Here is an 18,921-nt window from a genome sequence, read left to right as displayed (position 1 = left end):
CCCAACCAAAAGTAAGCGGCATAAACCTAGTGCCTGGCCTTTAGTAGATGTTTTGAAGGGATGAGTGGAACAGTAAGATACAGAGGGCTTGCTGTAGCTTACCTCCTAACTCTTAAATTTTGGCTTTTTCTCTCATTTGCTATGTGACTTTAGGCAATTACTCAAACTCTCTAAGCCTATTTCCTCATCGGTAGAAATAAAATTGTCATACCTATTTCATGAGGATTTTTGAATAATAATGAGATACTATGTATTCAATATTTAACTTGTTGATTGATACACAGAAGTCAAAAATTGTTAGCTATTTAAATGTTGTATATATGTGTGTGTATACATATGTACACATATATGTGTATATATATATGGAAAGAAAGAGTCTCATCTTCAATACAATACATTATATTTCTGAGGCTAATGTTTTATGTCATTTATGAATAATTTAAAACATAAAATAACATGAAAAAAAAGTTTTGAATGATAAAAGAAACATTAAAGGTTATATATGAATTTAAATGTAATTTTCTCAACATAATTGTTAGTAATTTTTCTCCATAAAATGTGTCCGTATTTTATTGCAAATGTAAAACAATACATAAGAGTATAAAGTTTCAAAAGTACTTACTTCATAATCACCTTAATTTTACTATTATAGATTTCATCTTACATTGTCTGTTTTTATGAAAGCATGTGATTCAAATGCTCCATTACTTCTATTACTCTATAGAGTACTGAAAATCAACATATTTTTAAAAAGTAAATGACTAGTGGGCTGATGATAAATGTTATTTAATGAAAGGCAAATATTACTTTTTAAATGTTTTAAAATATAACTAATATGTGAGAATTGATATTTTTATAAATATGGAGTTTTTATCCTCCAGAAAAATTAATTATCTCACCTTTTTAAATTTATGCTGCTATAAGGGCCTTCTGTTTTGCAACATTATTGGAAATATAGTCCCTAAATCTTCGTTTTAAAACTTGGCTTTTAAATTGAAAAATCTAAAAATATGGGCTTTTAGAAAAACTTCTGGAGTTAAGGGAAGAAAATTTATAAGAATGAATGAAGTTACAATATTCTAAGACAGAAAATGACAGGTTGCTGTCACTGATGTACAAGCTAGACCAATCTGTTTGGGTCAATATGCGAATGTTGACTTAGGAAAGAGATATAGCAGGAAAGCAAAAGTTTTGTACACTAGAAAGCCACATGGCAGTCTGAACTTTTCAGAGGAGATGGGTGGGGCTTATGGATTCTTTAAAAAAGCAAAGTCATCCCACTTTTAATATAGCATATAGGGCTTTCTTTAGTAAAAACGTATCTTTCTCCTAAATCAACATTTAGACTTATAGTCAACTATAAAAAGAAAGGCTGACTACCAATTAACTGACTCTTTTATACCAGCCAGGCAAGCTTCTCAGTTACATTTGTTATTTTAGAAAAGTACATGTTAGACTTAAGAGGGAACCCACATGAGTTTTGGCATTCTTCTTTTCTCCTCAAATAAAACATGAAAAGCTGTATTGAAAAGAAGATCAAATGATGAACAAACTAAATTTGTTATAATTGTTGTTAACAATATCTAATAATTTTGTTTCTTCTCACAAAGTTCAAAAAACAGTGTTAATTCAGTTCATACCATTTGAATTACAGTGAGATGCTTCAAAAGTGTCAAGTTAAACGAGTATACAAAACTGAGTTCTAAAATATAGATTTATTCAGATTAAAACTTTCATTCCAATGCTATGTTAAAATATTAATTTATAGAATAAATACACAGAGATTACTCACCATATGCCAGGTAGTCTTCCAGGTGCTGAGACCCAAAACTGAACGAAAGAAAACCCAGCCATGGACAGGTTCTACACGTGTTATGTAAAACCTTCCATGAACATCTCTGTGCTTGGAATTGGAACTTTAAGGAGCTTGCCACCAGAATTTTATTCAGAACTTACCAATAAGGATCTATATAATTCAAGTGAAATCCATTTAAGTTTTTTATGTCTTTATTTCCATGTGTACTATAGGGTGGAGAGGAAGTATCCTGTGGTGGCTAAGCATGCATGCTCGGAAGCCAGGTGGCCTGCCACACTGCTTCCTCTCCGTGCAACACTGGGCCCTCTCTGACCTTTGGTTTCCTCATCTACAAATGGAAGGTTATAATGATATCTACCTTCTAGATTGTTATAAGGAATAAATTAAATAACACTTGTGTGGTACTTAGGCTAGAACTTACATTATAAGCACTCAACAAATGTTCATTATTATTATTGCTTAAGCTGAGGGAATAGCTAGATAGCACCAGATTCTTACGTGTACTGCAGAAGAGAAGGACCGGGGGAAAAAAATCCATATTGTTTGCATTCTCTTCTTAGAAAACAAGAAAGTGAAACATGAATGGAAGGATTTGTGCTTGTGGTTCTAACATCTGGCATTATTTTAATCAAAGAGGAGGACTACATATCTCATTAAGTTTATACTATTATTTTTCACCAAATTAAAATAAAAACACTGTCAGACTTCAATTTTCAGAAGAAGCTCAAACTATATATGTATAATTTCCACTTCTAACCATTTTATGATCCAATTCTTATGGTAATATTTGGGAAGAATCTTCCCTTTGGGGATCTCTTTCTCATTCTGCATCACCTTTATTACTATTCTTTAAAGAAAATGTATAGTTTGTTAGCAATAAAATTATGGAAAATGGCCTTTGGTCCACTTTGGAAATAAACTTGAATAGCAAGCATAAGAAATATTTTGGAGAGTTTTTCTTTTAAGTGGCAAGCTATTGTTCTATTATGGATATAGCCAAGGTTAAAGAAGTTCCATATGGCTTGAGCAGTAGTAACACCACCAATAATTAAAGGCTGCCCCAATGTCTCTACTTAGCTATGACACCATAACCATAATTATTTTAGGACTGAAATGAACTATAGTTTTTCTCTAGTCTAACCTATCATTTAACAGTTGAAGAAACTGAGGCTTAGTTAGATAAATTTGCTGACCCAAGACCACTTGGCAAGTTGGCAATGGAAAAGGGAATGCAATTCACATCTCCTGCCACTCGTAACAACACCCTTGCCCTTGAACATTGGCATCTTGCAATAATGGAAAAGGTATACATCTTGAGCATTTTGTTCAACTATTTTTCCTTTATTTTCTCTAGAAAATATAACTATGAAGAATTATAATGTAAGTGAAGATAATGGGAATCTGGATTAATTTTTACTTTCAGTTTGCGTATATTCTGACCCATATAAGAATTCATCTTTTTCCTCCCCCTTGAAAATCTGTTACATTTTTCTCTTCCACTTAAAAGTTTTAACAAATAATAAATGAGTATCTCAGAAACATACATAATGACATGCATTGTTTTCATGTTGTTTTTTTATATCACTTCAAAATTTTTAAGTAAAATTTATAATTAAGTTTATAATTTATAATTTGTAAATTTAAGTAAAATTTATAATTTATGGTTAATATAGCAAGTAATATTTTCTTCCCATTATTCCCCTTAGGCACATGGAAACTGGGGATAGACTTTAAGTATGATTTTAAAAGTTAACATGAAGGTAAATAAGTTTATTTGACATAAACACACTGTCTCATAGATTAGCTATAATAGAAGCTGTTTAATCTATCTCTGTATATATATGTTTATCCCTTAGTCAACTGTGTGTTCCAAATAAATCATTTTGGTTTTCTTCCCCATTTTTAATCTTCAGAGTTTTCTTCCCTAAGAACAAAAGTCAATAAGCATATTACATGTTATACATTAAACAATTAACTGAATGGATTAAGATAGTTTTATTTTAGCCTAACTCTTAAGCAGGAAAAGAGATTCAATGTTGCCTCTTCAGTTTGAGTTGGTTAGCTTTATGTGTAGGCAAAAAGGCAATTGCAATTATATTATCTGATTATTTGTAAGAATTAAGATAAATTAGTGCTCTAAATGGAGTCGGTCAACCCTCTTCCATTTCCCTTTCTAGTAAATAGAATGAAGACAAGATTATTTTCAGAAAAAAACATTCAGAAAGCTTCAGGCTGGCTCTTTGAGTAGGTAGGTGGTTTACTGGGCATCTGGGTGGAGCATAGAAGCACTGAAGTAGAGGAGGGAGAAGTGACAAAAAAGTATATATTTGCGAGATCTATTATTTGTCTGGCCTTTAACATAAATGAATGGTCTTTCTTCTTAGGTTTTCATGACACATTCTCTTTGGGCATGCTTCAACTAGACATGTGTAAATAAGATTTGTTTTAACATATTTTCACTCCATGTTTGTATGTAGACACTGAGTACACTAGTTAAAATAACTGACTTTGCTGCCTTAAACATTTCATCAAGTCAGTTGGAGTTTCCACTCCATCAAGACAGGGAGTTTGCCCATGCTTGAGACCTGCTCTGTAATATTTCTTTATAATTTCAGCTATGACTTTGTTCATGCTAGTACAGAATTTAATGCTCACTATTTCATTACTGTTGAAACTTTGTAATTTATAGTAGCTTTTACCATTATATCATGGCCATTCATGTTTCTTATATTTCTTTTAGCCTTAAATGCCACCTTTTTTGGTATTAACATTGAGTCTTCTACTTTATTTGTTTGCATTTTTTCTTATCTTTTTGTTCACTCCTTGACTCTCTAATTCTCCTTACCAATTGTTTTAAGCATGACTGTGTAAACATTAAGTACATTGGTGTTATGTTTACTCAATGTGAGAGTCTACCTTTAATGGCAAAATTCATTCCATTCTCAGAGTAGAGATCAGTATATCTCATGTTTACTACTGGCTTAAATTTCTTATTACTTTTTTCTTTTATTGTTTTATTTGAACAAATTACTATTTATGTTATCTTTTGTTTTTGTTTAAGTTATAGTTTTCCATTCTGTTAATGCTTTCCCCTTTTCTTGCTCTTCTTATTAGATATCTATGACTCTACTATTATTTTAAGAAGATAAACTATGCTCTCAGTTGAGATAGACTGTCTTACTCAGCCAACACTCAGTTTTCTTTGATATCTTTCTCATTCCTCAAAACAATAACAAAGGAAGATGAAAACCTAGAAAAAATTACATTAGGTCTCTCTACTATTTGCAAGATGCCATTTCAATTTTAAGATTTTTTTTTTTTTTAAGACAGAGTCTTGTTCTATCACCCAGGCTGGAATGCAGTAGCACGATCACAGCTCACTGCATCCTTGAACTGCTAGGCTCAGGTAATTCTTCCACCTTGGCCTCCCACAGTATTGGCATTACAGACATGAGTCACTACATCTGGCTGCCTCAAGATTTTTTTTTTTTTTTTTTTTTGAAACAGAGTCTCACTCTGTCACCAGGCTGGAGTGCAGTGGTGGTGATCTTGGCTCACTGCAACCTCCACCTCCCAGGTTCAGGTGATTCTCCTGCCTCAGCCTCCCGAGTAGCTGGGACTATAGGCATGCACCACCACACCCGGCTAATTTTTGTATTTTTAGTAGAGACGGGGTTTCACCATGTTGGCCAAGATGGTCTCGATCTCTTGACCTCGTGATCCACCTGCCTCGGCCTCCCAAAGTGTTGGGATTATAGGCGTGAGCCACTGCACCTGGCCGGCCTCAAGATTTTTAAATTTAGCATTAAATAACCTACTAGATTTTATTTATTAAGATAGAAAAAATAGATTGAAAAAAGATAATGAGTAAATTAATAGGTGAACAAATGAATGGATAGGTGGATAGGTAAATAGATCACCACCTTCCTTCTTCCTCTTATTTCTTAAATTCCCTTTTGATTGGTGTGAGTCTTTTTTCAAGTAATTTTTTCATGCAAAGTATTTGTGTGGTACATATTCTAAATTCTTGTGTTTTTTAAAGTAAATAATATCTCAGGTTGCTACAGAATTCTCGAGTTATAAATCCTTTCCCCCTTTTTAGTGTCAACTATTACTAATAAGAAATACCATGCCAAACATACTTTCTCCACAAACCTTGCAGACAACTTTTATTTCTATTTGGAGGTGTCTATATTTAAAAAACTTTTGACTTTAGGAATTTCACCAGGATAAAATGTTAGATTTGTTTCTTTATTCATCAATTTAGTTTAGAACTCTTAAAGTCCTTTTGCTGCACAGACTTTAGTTTTTTCTTCATGTCAGGGGAATTTTCTTAAATAATTTATTCAATTACTGTCTCTCCTATTTCTGTTTTTTTCTTCTGAAAATTCTATCATTTATGTTGTCTGTCATGAATCTAGTCTTCAGTCCTTTTATCTTTTCCCTCATGATAGCCATCTCTCTATAGTTTTGCTTTGTCATTAGAAATGTTACTTGTACTTGACCTCTTAAGTTACTTCATATGATTTTTATATTGGCCATTCTCTTTCAGTTCAACTATTATATTGCTTAGCCTAAAATAATGATTTTTTATTTTATTTTGCTTTGCTATTGTTTTAGCACAAGACAGACTTTTGAAACTCAAGTGTACTGAATGTTATATTTTGTATTTTTCTCTCTCCCCACAAGCAGTTTTACTTCACTGCAAATATGCCCTGATTATTCTGCCTGATCATCCTTTCTGACTGGTGGGAAATTTTAGATAGGTTGTTATTTCTGACTTCTTGTCTCATGCAGCTCAGATCTAGAGGTTGGAGCTTCCTAAGAGGTTAGAATCCCATTGCTAAGAAAAGCAGAATAGTTCTGACACCCACAGTTTAGAGGGTTGCCTGTTTCTTGCCAAAGCACCTGGAGGAATTCTCTTCAATCTCTAGCTCCCTTGAACCCTTTCAGCCTCTAGGGACAGGAGAACTCATTCATCACTGCCCCTCTCAATCTTCTAGGGGCCAGAGGCACCTTATATATTCATTCAGAAGAATGTCACCCTTCTTCTTATGGTTTCCCAAAATATAAGACAGCAATTATGAAAAAAAATGAAAGAATCATAGGATAGGTCCAGAAGATATAAAGCTTCTTCCTTCCTTCCACAAATCTGTGAAAGCTAGAGTCTTCCTACAATCTACTTCTTTATTCTCCTTTTTCCCAGGCAATAATGCTTTACTCTAGTAGCTTGCCCTGCCACAGTTCTTTCTGTTGTGATTTTAACAGACATCATATCCCAATTATACCAGTTTTCCATGGGTTCCAAAGTCTCCTGCATTAATAGAGTCAAATAGCTTGGAATAGGAGTTGATAAAAAAGAGAATGTGGCCCAGCTGCTGCCAGAATCTCTGCTCATGGTATCTATTTTCTGTAACACTCCCATAGTCAGCTGATCAAATCCTACTAGTGAGTGAGTTCTCGTGAGATCTGGTCATTTGAAAGTGTGCAGTACTTCCCCACTCATTCTCCTGCTCTTGCTTACATGTGACAGGCTTCTCTCCCTTTGCCTTCTGCCATGATTGGAAGCTTCCTGCGGCCTCTCCAGAAGCAGATGTCGCTATGCTTCCTGTAGAGCCTGCAGAACTGTGAACCAGTTAAACTTCTTTTCTCATAAATTACCCAGTGTCAGGTATTTCTTTAAAGCAATGCGAGAAGGAACTAATCCACTGCCCCAGAAAAGATATCATATATGACACAGCATCTACAATTAAGGCATAAATTTACTTGAGTTACGGTAGCTCACTTTCATGCTCAAAGATCCATCTGACTTTTTTATGTTGGTGAATAAATGGCGATATCATCGGGACTACCTCCCATGGATCCTTAGGTCTTTAATAATGGCACTAACTGTGGCTATTTTTCCAGAAAAAGATATTATTTTGGATTTACTCTCTTGACTGTAGAGTACAAGGGTAATTTCAGAGGCTTCCATTTGGCATTTCTTTTTACAATATCCCCTACCTCACAGGCCAAGGAACCAGAGTGGGATTGTTTCCAATAATAAGGTGTGCTTACTTTAATTATATACCAAGGACCAAGAAAATGATCATCCATGGCCCTAGTAGACCCACGGTGAGCTGGACCTGTTCCAGAACCTGCACTTATTATTCAGCCCTCATTCACACCTAATCTAATATAGCAGCAATGGTGTTTCTTTCAGCCCCTGTTTATCTAGGTCAACTCGAGTCCTACATGAAACAGTACTTGAACTATTTCAGTGTTCCCTTTCCCCATGAACAATTACCTAAGCAAATGGCCACAGACCTTTTGGGGAAGGACTGGAGAATTGTTACCTAAATACTTTTCATGGTAATGTTGGGTCCTTCCCCTGAGGAGTTGGCATCTCCTCCCATCAGTGGGTTCCTGGACTGAAAACTGCTACAAGTTCTGCAGTAGGAAAGAAATTGTGACTCTTTATTGAGGCAACTGCCCTTAAATTCCTGTTCATCCCTCTGTGGTTTTCGTGGCTTGTACAGATTGAGCTAGACTGTGTAGCAGGAGAATATCACAGGTATGATGAACACATTTGGAAATATATGATCTCATTTGTGTCTTCATCTCTTGAGTAGTTAACATTATCCAGATCCTCTGGACCTCAGCTGCAAAAATGCGTCTTGCCCACCTGGAAATAACTTCAGAGTGCCTACACTATTCTAGCCACTGCAGCCTCTTCTTACCTACTGAGGAGAGCTGATCTGGCATCGTCCTTGGGAGTTTCTCTACTCTTAGATTCCTTACTAACATGATGTGTTTCTACTAACATAGGTTAGTAGAAACAAACAAACACATGGTGTGTTGTTTGAGTGTGACCAGTCTCAGATTCCACTGTGTATGACACAGTTTCACTGGCTCTCAGTCGCTTCATCTCCTCAACAACTGACTCACTGATAGTATTCTGCCTGTAACTACATCAGGAGTAAGAATAAACAGAAGTGTGTGTGTGTGTGTGTGTGTGTGTCTATGTGTATGTGTGTGTGTATGTCTGTGAAGAAGGGGAGGATCGTGGTGGGAAAAGATCTGTATCTCAAATATATTTTTTCCTTCTATAGAGCACCTTCTGACTCACCCATTTACTATAATCTAACACTGAGATAAAGTGTAACTTTCTCAGCTTCCTTCAAGGTTAATTTTCAGAGATCTGAACATGCACACTGACATGAGCTGTCAGGATATATCTTGATTTCTAAAAGGCATTTAATCAGTTTTCCAAGATATTCCTGCAGATAAAATGAGTGAATGTTGAAAGAATAATAATAAAGTTATTATTCCAGTTATGAATAACCACACCCAAAGAATACCAAGCTTCAAATCACTGTCAGCCTTGAGTTAGGTTTCTTGTGACATGCATTGGATACTGTCTTATTCAACATTTTAATCAATGGCTTGGATAAAAATAAAGGTACACTTATAAAAGCAAAGTCGGATGAAAAATGCTAAGATTTAAAAATAGAGTAAAGTTGTATTAGTCCATTTTCACACTGCGGATAAAGACATACCCAAGACTTGGAAGAAAAAGAGGTTTAATTGGACTTACAGTTTCACATGGCTGAGGAGGCCTCAGAATCATGGCAGGAGGTGAAATGTACCTCTTACATGGGGCAGCAAGAGAAAATGAGGAAGATGCAAGAGTGGAAACCCCTGATAAAACCATCAGATCTCATGAGACTTATTTACTACCACAACAACAGCATGCGGAAAACTGCCCCCATGATTCAAATTATCTCCCACTGGGTCCCTCCCACAACACATGGGAATTATGGGAGTACAATTTAAGATGAAATTTGGGTGGGGACACAGAGCTAAACCATATCATTCCACCCTTGGCCCCTTCAAATCTCATGTCCTCACATTTCAAAACCAATCATGCCTTCCCAACAGTCCCCCAAAGTCTTCATTCATTTCAGCATTAACCCAGAAGTCCACAGTCCAAAGTCTCATCTGAGACAAGGCAAGTCCCTTCCACCTATGAGCCTGTAAAATCAAAAGCAAGCTAATTTCTTCCTAGATACAATGGGGGTATAGGTATTTGCTAAATACGGCCATTCCAAATAGAAGAAACTGGCCAAAACAAAGGGGTTACAGGGTCCATGCAAGTCCAGAAATCCAGTGGGGCAGTCAAATTTTAAAGCTCCAAAATGATATCCTTTGACTTCAGATCTCACACCCACGTCACACTGATGCAAGAGGTGGGTTACTATGGTCTTGGGCAGTTCTGCCCCTGTGGCTTTGTGGGGTACAGCCCCCCTCCCAGCTTCTTTCATGTGCTGGTGTTGAGTGTCTGTGGCTTTTCCAGGTGCACATTGTAAACTGCCAGTGGATCTACCATTCTGGGGTCTGGAGGATGTTGGTCCTCTTCTCACAGCTTCATTAGGTGGTGCCCCAGTAGGGACTCTGTGTGGGGGCTTCAACCCCACATTTCCCGTCTGCACTGTCCTAGCAGAGGTTCTCCATAAGTGCCCCGCCCCTGCAGCAAACTTCTACCTGGGCATCCAGGCATTTCCATACATCTTCTGAAATCTAGGCAGAAGTTCCCAAACCCCAATTCTTGACTTCTGTGTACCTGCAGGCTCAACACCATATGGAAGCTGCTAAGGCTTGGGGCTTGCACCCTCAAGCCATGGCCCAAACTCTATGTTTAGCCCCTTTCAGTCATGGAAGGAGTGGCTGGTATTCAGAGCACCAAGTCCCTAAACTGCACACAGCACAGGGACCCTAGGCCCTTCCCATGAAACCACTTTCCTCCTCGGCCTCCAGGTCTGTGATGGGAGAGGCTGCCACAAAGTCTCTGACATACTCTGGAGATATTTTCCCCATTGCCTTGGGGATTAACATTTGACTCCTTGTTACTTATGCAAATTCCTGCAGCCAGCTTGAATTTCTCCTCAGAAAATGGGATTTTCTTTTCTATCGCATTGTCAGGCTGTAAATTTTCTGAACTTTTATGCTCTGCTTCCCTTTTAAAACTGAACGCCTTTAGCAGCACCCAAGTCATCTCTGGAATGCTTTGTTGCTTAGAAATTTCTTCTGCCAGATACCCTAAATCATCTCTCTTAAGTTCAAATTTCCAGAAATCCCTAGGGCAGGGGCAAAATGCTGCCAGTCTTTTTGCTAAAACATAACAAAAGTCACCTTTGCTCCAGTTCCCAACAAGTTCCTCATCTCCATCTGAGACCACCTCAGCCTGGACCTGATTGTCCATATTGCTATCAGGCTTTTGGTCAAAGCCATTCAACAAGTCTCCAGGAAGTTCCAAACTTTCCCACATTTTTCTGTCTTCTTCTGAGCCCTCCAAACTGTTCCAACCTCTGCCTGTTACCCAGTTCCAAAGTTGCTTCCACATTTTGGGGTATCTTTTCAGCAACACCCCATGACTGGTACCAACTTACTGTATTAGTCTGTTTTCATGCTGCTGATAAATACACACCCGAGACTGGGAAGGAAAAGAGGTTTAAATGGATTTACAGTCCCACATGACTGGGGAGGCCTCCGAATCATGGTGGGAGGTGAAAGGCATTTCTAACATGGTGGTAGCAAGAGGAAATGAGGATGATGCAAGAGAGGAAACCCCTGATAAAACCATCAGATCTCATAAGACTTATTCACTACAAAGAGAACAGTATGGGGGAAATCGCCCGCATGATTCAAATTATCTCTCACTGGGTCCCTCCCATAACATGTGGGAATTATGGGAGTACAATTCAAGATGAGATCTGGGTGGGGACACAGAGCCAAACCATATCATTGGTCATAGTACAAAATTAATAAAATGAAACTTAGAGAAGAACACAATCTTAGAATTATACTGCAGCTAAGATCATGCAGTTTCAAACTGCTGATTGTATAGATGAGGAAACTAATTCCCAGAGAGGTGAAATGATTGACTTAGGGCCACTCAGCTTGCTTGTAACAGTGTTACGATTGAATTCTGTCTCGTTTTTCCAGTGTTATGTGACTATGCCTTGGTTATTCTCACTCAATACTATCCTCAGATAGCCTCCATATTATGCCTCCAAATTGATTTTTAATTTGCTGAATTCTGAATAGATAATAAAAACTATGCTTATCAATGTGGAGTCCTATATCTAGTCCAAAACAAACAAACATAAATTGTTTGTATTAGTGCAGGATGGACAAGGCAGACATGTGAAAGAGACATTGGTTTTTTGGCAATAATATGTCTCTAAAATGTGATTTGACTTCATAAAATACTAATTCAGTCTTAAATTGCATCAGTGAACAGGAGGCATTCGGATTGAGACAGGCTTTTGTTGCATTTTGTTCTGCAATGATCAGAGCACTTCTTTAATGGCCTATCCAGTGCTGGGCAGCACCTTAACAAACTAAAGAACATTAGTCATAGGACCACCTGAGTGAAAATCTGGAAATCATGACAGAAATAGAATATGTGTTAAAACTGACATTGAGATTTTTTCACCTAGAGGGAGTAAGCATTTTATTTATGTGTGTGTTTGTTTATTTGTTTGATACAACACATTAGTAAACAGCCATGAAGAAAAAGAGTGATTTATTTGTAATCATGTTCAGTTCTGTCTGAAGTGGTCTGAATTTTCTGTAATAAACAGAGTCTTGTAAAGCTGAATTTTCTTTCTGATTAAAAACAGCATTAATCCTCTTTGCTGTTGTTAATCTAAAATGATCCAGTGCCTTTTTTTTCAAAAACCACAAAGAGTTGCATTTCTTTGTTTAGTACCTAAATATGTTACCCATTGAGCCAAAAGATATGACCCCCAGAAGCACTTTTATTCTTTCTACTGTTTGGCTGTATAAGCAATCTGTGGTGAATGTTTGAATGTTTCTCAGTTAACCCTGCCTGGGTGTCTATAGATTTAAGAGTTACCCCATTATAGTCACAGGCCTGTGTTAAATCTGTTAAATAATTTTATTTCAAAGCATAATTTATTTTATTAATAAGTAATATATTATTTATACATGATGTCAGTAAGTAGCTCAAAAAAGACACTAAAAATAAAGTGGGAATTTTATCTTATTTTCTTTAAGTGTCTTTTGTTCACAAGGAGAATCATTTTAGGTCTTTTATAAAAATATTAGTTGGAAATATTTTATTAGTTAAAACTTTCAAAGACTAATGAGTTGACATAAGAAAAGTTTTTATCCACCTTTCCTAAGTGAAGTATTGAAATTGAAATTGAAAGTATTATTATGAACCACGCAGGAAGCCAATATTTTTAATGTTATCATGTTGAAATAAGACTAATAACTCACACTGATTTTCATCAGTGAAATAAGAGGATAGTTGAGTTCATTTGAAAAGCAAAGTATAAATATTGATGAATGCCTTTTGACTCTGTCATCTAAACTTCAACTTTAATGATAATATTATATGCACTGTCCACTACTTTATATTTGTAACATGGACAATATATCTAATGGAGCATTTAGGTATAAAAATATAATTTTTAAATTTTTATATAATTCAACCAAATCTCTCTTTAAAGACCCTATGTGATTCATATCAGAAGATGTAATAGTCATCAATTTTGAGTAAGTTTAGGAAATAAAGGTTTAAACTCAGTCATTTCAGATTTTCCTTAAACCTCTTCTCCCTTGAATGCGTCTAATTTAGGGATAGTGAGTCCTAAAGTTGTTGAGAGATGGGTGAGAGAACACTGAGTCCTCGGTCACCAAATGTCTGTTGGTGTCCACAGGGTGTATCACTCTCTGATGGCCCTTTCTGCCTCCACGGAGTTGTCCAAGTTGCCATCAGTCCACACATTCTCTGTTTTCTCAGCCTAATTTCTCTCTCCCTACTTTCTCACACCTTTAAAAGGCAGAAGTCATTTTGAGATGCTCTGCAAAATGCGCACTCTGCAAAATGAGAGACCAGGGAGCTGGATCAGGTTTCGTCTGGATTCAGTATGCTGATATTTCATATCAACTATTACCATGGTTCAGGATTATCTAAAACTTTTCTCTCTTCCCTTTCATAAAATGGCAAGGTCTTTTCTGCTTCGAATTCCTTAGCTCTCTCCTGGTATTCTACCATTCATCTCCTGGAGCTGATGCCTCAGCTCTTTCAAGAGACCCTCACCTGAGTCTGACTTTCTTGCTTTCTTTTCCCATTCTCTTTCTCTCCAAGTTTTCAGAGGTGGTTTTTCCTTTATCCTTTTTAAAATTTTAATCTCATCTCCATTTAGAGCAGAGGAAAATGCTTTGCACTTTTCCAGCTCTTCTCTCTTAATCCTTGGACAGTCATATTTTCATAAAGCCAATAGTTTTCTGACATCATGATTTTCTGGCTCTGTCATAATACCTCTCCTTTGAGGCAATGGGAGCCTCAAGCCCTGTAGTAGCAAAGGAGTGAGGAAGGGGAGCATCAATGGGTTGAAAGACAATGTGTGTGTGTGTTGCAGGGGTAGATAGGATGGGTGGGTAGCGAAGCCTGCTTAATATTTTGTAATATTGTTCTGTTATGTGTGCTTCATCATGCTTATTGGTTTATTAGAGAAAATCAAATGCCTACGTGGAAAGAGAAACAGGTGTCTCTCACTGGAATGTAGCTTCCTGAGGTCAGGGACTTGCTTTGTTTTCTTCTATAACTTTAAAGCCATGCCTGGCACATAGCAGAAGCACTATAAATAAATCCAGGATTAATGGGTTGAAGGAATGCCCATTACATATCTAGATTGAAAGTGTTCTTAGGTTCAGCACTGTGCTTCAGAGTGGGCCTGAAAAGAAATTAAATGAATGAAAGCTCAATCTTAAAACAGGACTAAAGCTTTGATAATTTCAAAATGAGGAATAGGTCCATTTTTAGACTGCACCTTTGAAGTGTTAGATATCTCAAGTGGGTCATTTTATGGTTGAACTCTCTGACAAATGTCTAAAATGTGACTACTGTGTTGAAGAATAGAGATTAATGTACTGTAGGCCACATTCCCTGCTGGTTCACTGCAAATGGGTCTATGAGTGCCATGTATTGATCTTCTCAGCGCTGTGGGTGGCAAGAGCCCCTTGGCTACCACCTTTATCTGACAGAAGCCTCCTCCTTTTTCTCAATTTGTCATCTAAATGCATGGAGCAAGCAGGGTTGAGTCTAATGTAAAAAGTCTGACCTATATTCAAACTAATTCCTTCTAGCCTCAGCTTTTCTCTAAATGATAAATTATCAAGTATATAAATTGACTGCCACATAGGTAACATTCACTAATATCGGTCGTTATTTTTACTTTATATGTGGAAAGGCTGATTCTGAGCAATGCTGCATGTTACTTGCATGTTAGGTATGAAGTATATGTCAACTTAAGCAGCAAAGACTTTCTCCTCATTTTAAAATATTAATTATTGCAACAAAAGCAGTAGCTTTGTTAAGCTACTTGCTAGAGTCTGAAAATGAATCTATGCTATCGGTGTATAGATGAATATTTCACTTTATATTCTTTTAGTCCATTTCATCTAATACAATAGCTACATCGAATAAATTGGAATTAAAATAAGACCTAGGATAATATATTACTTTACACTCTTTTAAATTGAAATTTATTTGTTCTTAACTGTTGTTATGCACTCTAATTTTGGTAGTATGTTGTGGCATATGCTTTAGGAAAATATTAATGACCTGGGATCTAAAATTAAATGGATGATTTGTATCAAAGGCAGTTCCAAACTATGAGCTAATACATTTAGTGAGAGATTACTAAGGACTTAAAAAATTCCTTGCTTATTCCTTTTCTCCATTAGGTTTCAATAGTTTATATATGCATAAAATTCTCTCTCTCTGTCTCTTTAAAATAGAGATGGGATCTCACTCTGTTGCCCAGGTTGGAGTGTAGTGGTGTGATCACAGCTCACTGCAACCTTGAACTCCTGGACTCAAGCAATCATTCTGCTTCAGCCTCCTTAGGAGCTGGGACTACAGGTGCACACCACCATATGCAATTAATTTTTTAAGCTTTTTGTACAGACAGGAATCTGACTATGTTGCCCAGGCTGGTCTCGAACTTTGGGCTCAAGTGATTTTCCTACCTCTGCCTCCCAAACTACCTGAATTACAACTGTGATCCACCATTCCCGGCCCCATTTATCTCATAGTTTGGTAGAATGAGAATCCTGGGCAACAATTTGTTTGAAAGCTGATAGCTGTATTTGAGAAATTGCAAAAGAAGGCTATAATTTGGATTTCTATTTTGAAAGATGGCATAAACAATACTAGGAGTTCATTCTGGGAGAATATTATCTAAAGATATAATTAAGAAAATAATTTTGCATGAAAAAGAAGGTCATTAAATAATAATATTTAAATAATTTGTAAAGTTAGAGATCTTTTCTTGGTGTTATCTTTACCTTTAAGCAAGAAATGTGTTATATAATAGGGTAGTATAACTGGATCTGAATTTTTTTTTAAATCCACAATTTGGATAAATTTTTGTAGGACCCAAGTGGAATAAATTGTTTAGTAATCGGTAGATTTCTGCTTAATGATTATCCTTGCAGAAGTCTAATGATATTTACAATTTCTACATTTATAGTTGCTCTTGCTGGCTGAATAAAATGTCATTTGTTGAGACTCACTGTTATCTTCCCTCTAAATTATTTGGACTTTCTAAATTTTAAAATTAATGTTTATTCATTATTTAAAATCAAAATTCCATCAGAATTTTAACTCACTTATTTTTAGCACTATTCTTTTTCTTCTTGGCTATCTTTAAAAAACAGAGACTAAGTGACATTTAATTGTCCAAAAATGAAATAGTCAAGCCTGTTTGATACCTTTCTATAATTGATTAGGGCTAAATAAACAAAGAGGCAATATTTTCCCGCACTCTATTTGGTCAGCATAGTATAAAATTTTTTTTAGACATCAAAGGATTATTTTTATTAAATTAGAAGCCTGCCTAAACCACATAATTCCTTGGTTTTACCTCCAAATCATTTATATTGTACAAATCACTCAGGGCAGCAATAGTGAGTGATAAATAGTATAAATTTAAACAGAAATGACTTCCAATCCATTCTAAAATATTTGCCTAGAGAATAGGTATAAGTAAGATAAGGGACTAATTTTAAATAATAATGCTGGTCCCTTCATTAGAGAAATAAATTAAATTGTCTTTAGATTTCCCACAGGCTGCCATTTACCATTATCCAGTTTTGATAATGAGTTTGAGCAGGTATTTTTCTCTTTGATTCAAACTGATCTTCTAGTGAAAGAGCCCAAAGGGAAGTAATCTTCTTCAATTCAAATTTCCTATGCCAGGACCGCTGACAACCCTGGCAACTGCAATCACTAAAATCATTAAGTCGGATAATGGCTATTTACGTAAAGTTCACACAATTGTTAAATTGATTCCAGATGTCTAAATAATCTGCATGCACATTAGCAGGAAGTATATCAAATATATACGTGTGTGTTCTATATACATTAACCTACCACCTGTCAGTTACATGACAGTAGATAGCCCAGAAGTAATAAAGCCTTACCACATGTAAATTGTAGCTCTGAAGTCTACCTTCACTTATATGAGCTCAAATCCATATAGCTAACTCACCTTTACTTTTATCAAAATTGCTTTGAATTAAGGATGGGAGAAGAACCTTGGATACGGACACATTAGTTACATTAAAATCAAGTCTGTTGTGAACCTAAGGTAAAAGCTGAGAGGAAGGTTTAAAAGCGGGTATTTTCTTTCCATTATGCATTCCAAGAAAGGATTCTAGTTGTTGGGAATCTATCGTAATGCTCTTGCTGAAGGTTCCTCAAGTATAACTCGGGGTCTGCGTCCCTACTGCTCTTTGGAAGAGAACAGAATTCTTTTAAAGATGTGGTCTACAGCATAAAGTATTATGTATTAGAAATATTGATTCATGTTTGTGAGTTCCCCTCCACAACTCTAATGACCAGATTATCCTAGATGTAAGATGATCTTTCAGTCCTGGTAGGGCTCCACAGTTGCCCTGAAATTACAGCTGTCTTAGGGAGAAATTTTTTTAATTGCTTTAATGTAAAATTATTTATATGTATTTATTTATTTTCTACTTAGAATATTTTAGTTTACTTTTGTCTTAGGGCAATTTTAAAATCACAATAATGTCTAATGTTCATAAATAGAGATTTTTAGATGTGATGCACTCAAGAATTTCCTAGGCGCTGTCTTTAAGGTTAACATACCTATCTGGGGCTAGCATGGTTTAGGGTCTTGAAGGACTGCAATAGCACTAGTAAAAGGAGGAAAAGAAGATGTACTCTTTTGGACAGAGGAATTTTTTTTCTATCTTCTGTTCAAAGAATAAAAGCAAATATGAAGGCATATAAAATATTTGGAAAACACACTCTAAATTTGGTGTATTCAATAAAGTATAAAAAGGATAAAATAATAAAAGCTGTTTTGCCGAAGGTAATATGAGTATCTTATAGCTCTTCTCTTAAAGAAGTGATTCTGAAATGTTTTAGCATTTACTTTATCAGAATAATAAACTCATCAGATGAATGCCCCTGCACCCACTTCATATATAACTGACCACTGCCTAAAGCTATGGACTTCCTAGCAGAAATCTCTCCCCGATGTTCTATCTCCTATCCCAAACCATTTCACAGTTTAGACAGGCAACTGAGGCAACTACACACAGATGTGATATATACCTCAAAAGTTTTGTAAGAAACTTTTATGGAGTTTCAGATGAGGGGAAGGCTTTGTCCTGTTGGAAGAATCTGAGAGTTCCATGATGGAAATTTCATTTCAATTTGAACCAAGGAATGGACTACACTGGATCTCAATAGGAACAAGCTGGTTGAGCATATTCCAGACAAAGGACTAATGTGATCAAAAGATCAGAGAAAATAAATCTCTGACATGACTGGTGACCAGGTCAATTCATCAAACAGGTGGGTCAAGAAATAATGCCATTTGAAAAAAAAAACGTTAGAAAGTTGGTTGGGATTGCATTATAGATACCCCTGCATATCAGATTACATTTTGAAAGATTTTTGCTCTTCATAAAGGAAACTGTGGCAAATATTCAAAGAAATTTGTGATCTTATTAGAGCTGCATTAAGAATATTAATATGATGAAATTCATAGGATGGA

At 36.0% G+C, this 18,921-nt stretch overlaps 1 long non-coding RNA gene across 1 annotated transcript in view; it reads left to right on the top strand.

Annotated features, from left to right (window-relative positions):
• The window catches only part of LOC130541328 (uncharacterized), a 58,781-nt gene that overhangs the window by 2,888 nt on the left and 36,972 nt on the right, over nt 1-18,921 (top strand). The window lies entirely within an intron of this gene.

The sequence above is a fragment of the Pan paniscus genome, chromosome 1 (genome assembly GCF_029289425.2).
Source record: "Pan paniscus chromosome 1, NHGRI_mPanPan1-v2.0_pri, whole genome shotgun sequence".
Taxonomy (NCBI): Eukaryota; Metazoa; Chordata; class Mammalia; order Primates; family Hominidae; genus Pan; species Pan paniscus.
The sequence above is the reverse complement of the archived record's forward strand: the minus strand, read 5'-3'. Positions and strand labels throughout refer to the sequence as shown.